Source organism: Musa acuminata, chromosome BXJ2-4 (assembly GCF_036884655.1).
Source record: "Musa acuminata AAA Group cultivar baxijiao chromosome BXJ2-4, Cavendish_Baxijiao_AAA, whole genome shotgun sequence".
NCBI classification, from domain to species: Eukaryota; Viridiplantae; Streptophyta; class Magnoliopsida; order Zingiberales; family Musaceae; genus Musa; species Musa acuminata.
In genome coordinates, this window is record NC_088341.1 from 17633321 (window position 1) to 17639430 (window position 6110).

The window sequence follows — 6110 nt, forward strand, 5'->3', positions numbered from 1 at the left end:
GTATAAGAATCAATGTCTATTTTAAACATATTTTATAGTAAAAAAAGCATGGCCCTTCTAATAAGTTTGTATATAGTGAAGAGTTCTCCAAGAGAATTCGATCAGAGCAAGATTTAAATAAAAACTGTATGGCCTTGATAGCATCATGCCCAATATATGGTCTTTGAGGTATTAGATGGATGAGGGAGTATAGATATATGGTAACTAAGGATAGATATGTTCAAAAGATTGGATTCCCCTATATGATATGAGGACTACAGTGTAGTGGCTTAGTACGTCTGAGTCAAGTGAATTATTATGGAGATAAAAATTCACTAAGCTAGAGGGAGTTTTAATAGGTATGACTCATGGCCAGCTCAATATTGAGCTTAAAAGGTCACACACATATGATAGGTGTTACGACGAGTAGAAGTTCGAATATAAGATATCCGTTGGAGCCCCTATCTTATTGGATACCCAATAAGCCCATGAATTATTGGATCTTATGGATGAGATCCAATAATTGCCAATTGGAGATTATTAGGTAGAGACCCATTAATCTAAGAGGCTTGGGTAGTTAGATGGAGATCTAGTACCCAATATGGTAGGATCCATTAGGGTTAAGTTGATAAGGGCCTCTATAAATAGGAGGGAACCAAAGGGCCATGAGCTAGGTCTATTTTGCCTGTCACTTCCTATTCTCCTCTATCCATCTCCTTCTCAACCTGTAGTCCCTATTTGGAGTGTGTGGACAGCAAAAAAGGGGCATCCCCTTCTTGATTGTGTGGTGCACGCTACGAGGAGAATTGTGTAGGGATTTGAGAAGTGTCTTCGTAGCTCCTGCCATGTGGATCACCACTAGAGAGGAGGACAAATTGACCTCATTCATCCTCTCCCATAGATCTATAGAAATTTAGAGATATATGATCTCCCTAGATAACACAATCTCACTTGTACATGTAGTTTTTTGGTTATATAAGTTTTTACGCACCAATCTTTGCAATGGATAAAAACGACAAATTTAATCGCTTTCGGAAAACTTCGTACAATGAAACTCTTAGTTTGACGAAAACCATATTGAAATGTCATTTGACTTGAATATGTTTGTAAGTGAGTAGAGAAGAGGGGATTACACGGTTTACAATGAAGTAAAGTGGAATGCAGCAAAAATAAAGTACACACCAAGAAAAGAATACACCAATTTTATAGTGGTTCGGTTATTCGACTTGCATCCACTCCCGATTCCTCCTCCGTCGAGGTCACCAGCATCTACTGATGATCTTCCTTTAATAAGCGAAGACCAACCACCTCTTTACAATGCTTTTTTCCTTTTCATGGGTTTCGGAGACAACTCTTATAGGCCTCACATCTCATCTTGGATGATTGCAAAACTAAAAAGAGAGAGGAGGAGGACTCTTTACACTTTTACAATACTTTTACACCCTAACACTTGAAGATTTTTTTCACACTTTGATTGCCCTTTTATGCAAAAAAAAGGTGTGGCATTTATAGATCCCAATGGCTTCAAAATTAGAGCAAAAAATTGTCTCATACTGGGTTTCCGGGGTATTGACGGTACCATCGCCTGTGCTGAGTAGTACCACTACCCAGTCTAGTGGTATTATCGTCTAATAGAGCCTCGGAGACTGGGTTCTAGCGGTACCATCGCCTGATAGTAGTAATAACTACCGGCGATACCACCGCCCAATCTGGGTGGTACCACCGCTCAGTTTGGGTGGTACCACCACCCAAGCTTCTTAGTGACTAAGCCCTGGGCGGTTCCATCACCCCAGTCTAGCGGTGCCACCGCTAGACAGGGTTCAACAACCTGGTTGGGCCTTGAATTTGGCCCAACCAATCCAATTATGGGCCCAATTGGCCCTTAACAGGTTTATTGTGATTACCTCCCAAACCTAAGCCTAATTATATGCTAACTATGATTTTTAAGGCATACACTAAACAAAACAAGTATGATAAGTCTAGGTTTCTTCCGGCGATCTTCCAACGGACTTTTGACGATCTCTCAGCAATCTTCCAGTGGACTCCCGGCAAGCTCTTGGACTTTACGATGATCTTCTTGGTGAGTTCTAATGAGCTTCTCGTCGGCCAATTCCGGCGGCACTTCTGATTTACCTCCGGACTCCCGACAAACTCTCGAACTCCTAAAGAATTCTCGATCTTGACTCTAGCACATCATTTTGCTTTATGCCTTGATCGCTATCGTAGTTAATCCTGCACACTTTTCTCAACATATAGATTTGATTAAATAATTTACCAATTGATTTCATCATCAAAATCTGAGATTCAATAATCTCTCCCTTTTTTATGATGACAATTAATTGATGACAGAGTTAACCTTAACTCCCCCTATCTATATGTCATACTTGAATTCAAGGCCTTTTGAATTCAAGCATCAAATCAATAAGTTATATACATTTAAACTTATTAATATGCACATCATGATACTAATCATGGTTTATCATTTCAAAATATGATACCACATATTTATCATAATAAAAATGATGTCAAGGCATGACATCCATTGTCAAGTCCAATATCGAATGATGATAGACAATCATTATTTTCAAGCATCATACCAATTTCAAATATGAAATTTAGCAAGATTCAAATTTCAAGTTTGATAAAAGACGACAATTCATCAATCCGAGGCATTATACTAATTGTAAATAGGAAATTAAGAATGATAAGTTTGATACCTCATCACAATGGTACTAAATCAAGCATGAAACATTTTTAAGTATCCATGCTACATTACGATGCATTTCAAGCATTCATGATACATTTCAAGTATCTATGATACATACGATGCATATGCGATATATTTTGATATTTTTTAAGTATTTGTGATGTATTTGACAATACCAACCATATTTTCAAGCATTTGTAATACGCATTTACGATACGATACATTTTACACATTATTTCAAATATTCATAATGCCAAGTTGTCATCAATTTGCCACATTTCTCCCCCTTTGTCATCAAGAAAAAAGAGAACCATTTAACAATACAAGTGTTTAAAAAAAAAATATTCAAGTAAATTCTACACCAATTTATCCAAGCTAGAAAAAAAAAGAGAAGTTAAGCAAAGACTTTGCATGATAACTACTTTTGGTTTTTGAAATGGATAAGCTAGCATTTTTGCTTTAGATGTGCAAAAGCTTTTTTGGTTCTTCTTGATATGTGCTAGTGTCTTTCTTCCTTTGTTATAAAAATAAGAAGAAGAGGAAGAATATTAAGGGAGGAATTTATTCTCCATCAAGAACCAAATTCATGAAAGTTAAGTTTCATTAAATCAAGCTTCTACTATAGCAAAGAGAGAGGATTCATCATAAAGGATCAAGATGTCCGTACCAAAAAATCAAATCCCTTTTATTGCGAATGATCATCACATATTAAAAGTCCATGAATAAAAATTCTTCTTTCGTGAGAAGAGTGAGGAAGAATTCATGGGAGAGGATCATCAAATAAAGGATAAAAAATCCATGAATAAATAAAATATTTTTTCTTGTAAATAAAAGAAAAAAGGATTCATAAGAATTGATAAAAGATCAAGTCATTAATCTAAAAATCCATGAATCATGGCTCTTCCTTTGCAAATAGAAGGAGGAAGGACTCATGATCATCACATGAAAATAAGACATCAAGTTATAAATACCAAAAGTGGAATCTTTTCTTTTGTAAATATCACGAGAAAGAAAAAGCGATCTCGATTTAAAAAGAAAACTCAAGTTACAAAAAACTGAGAAGTTCAAAAAATGTATCAAGGAATTTATGCATTTAAAATATTTATCATGCCTAATTCTTAGAGTGTTGCATGTATTATTGTAATACCCCTGATTAGTCCCACATCGGAAGTGGGCAAGATTAAGATTGATTTATAAGGGTTTGATGAGTGTACTATTATCAACTTCAACTTACGTATTTTGGTCAGTGATTTAGACTAAACAAAGTTGATAGGCCAGTTAACCCATCAGACCTAGGTTGTGACAATTATACCATCATCAAGAAGTGCATCATTGAAAAGCACATTATGTCGAAAGGTACATCATTATCATGAGTATTGTATACATAATTAAAGTGCATCATATCATGCATGATTCAAATCATCATCATACATTTCTCCCTCTTTGTCATCAATAAAAATGAGAAAAGTGCAACTAGTATATTTTTGAAACATGCAATTCCTACTTCACTATAGAACATGCAAACTTAGTAAGTTTTAGAGATATGAAAATTAGCAAAAATATATTTATTTTATGAGATGTACAAGATAGCATGTTTTTGCATCTTCTTGAAATATGTAAGTTAGCAAACTTTTCTTCTCTTGAGATTTGCAAGATAGCACTTCTTGCTTCTTTTTTAAGATGAGCAAGCTAGCAAGTTTTGCTCCCCCCTTTATCATTGTCAAAAAGAATGAATGGTTACAATAGTGCAAAACTTTTCTCATTACATCATTTTTCAAATCATCATATGAAATATATCAAGAAAAATTAACTTGGTGATGAGATATACAATTCATGAAAATAAATTTTAAGTTGTGAATATCAAGAGACAAATTATGATTCTTTTAGATATGAAAAGAAGAATCATATTAAACAATCTTGATTCAAAAGAATCTCAAGTTATTATTATCTAAGAATCAAGATCATGATGCAGATAAAACTTTTTTTATAAAAAACAAAAAGAATCATAGGAGAAACAACTAAAATATCTCGATTCATGTATAAGAAATCTGTCAAGATCATGATTTATATATTAAAAAAAATCTCAAGTTATAATTCAAAAAGTCATGATTCATAAAAAAAAATCTCCTCTTTAGTAAACAACAAGAGGAAAGGAGAACTTGGTTCTTGCATAAGAAATATTGGGTTATAAAGTGAAGGAATCATGATTCATGTAACAAAAAGATTATCGATTCATACATTTGAGTAAATATTTTTTAAACTATTATTACTTCAACTTATCATGCATAATTTTAAAATGTAAAACCATCAAATATGATACAATTATTCAAATCATCATTATTTTCAACTCATTCAATTTGTCAAATCATCAAAATCACTTTCAAGGGATTCTAAATGATATAAATAGATTTATCAATTTTTATTGAAAACTCGATAAGATTTTAGGGATAGAGATATTTTGAAGAATAATGCATTCTCCCTTATTTATGATTTTTGATTTATGTGATATATTTTATTCAAACATGCCTTTTTCTTTTATGCTAAATAAAAACATGCATCATCGTTTAAAACCAAAACCAAGATTTTACAACCATCATCGAGATCAATTGTGTAACACATAATACCAAAACATAAGATTTCAAATAATAATTACATCATCATCAATTGTGACTTCATTGAATATAAAGCATCTTCAATTAAAATCATTTTGTAACCGATAGTTCTAATTCTAATGATATTTTTTTATTGTTTTGGCTAGAGAGCTTTATGAGGTATTTTGGATTTCCGGTCATAAGCCTTAAGCATCCACTATCAAACTACCATTCTTGCTCCTAGCTTGTGATTGTAGATATATCTACAAGAAAGGGTGATTTTTAGGTAACCATTTGACCTTGGGTGCTTCAAAAATTGATCTACTTAACTTATCATTTTGCATAAAGTTCTTTACGGTTCCTTTTGTTAGGAAAAGAGTAGCACTAAGAGGGGGTGGGTGAATTAGTGCAGCGGTAAAAATTACGTTGGTTCAAAACTTCGTTGCGATTAAATCCATTTTTGAAAACTTGAAAGCATATACGAGTATAGGCATAGTAAAAGCACAATAAAGAGGAGAGGCAGTTTGCTATAAAAGTAAAGTGCTCAAAGGAAATGCAAACCAAATTTTTATAGTGGTTCGGTCATCGTGATCTACATCCACTCCGCCGATTCCTCTTCCATCGAGGCCACCGACATCCACTATCGGTCTTCCTTCCATAGGCGAAGACCAACCACCTTTTACAACTCGATTCTCCTTTTACCGGGTTTAGGAGATAACCCTTACACTCCCCACTTACTCCTCTCTCAAACTATTCTAACACTTAGAATTTTTGAGAGAAGGTCACACAAGATTGTAACGACATTTCTTTCTATTTTTACTCTCAAGTCTTGT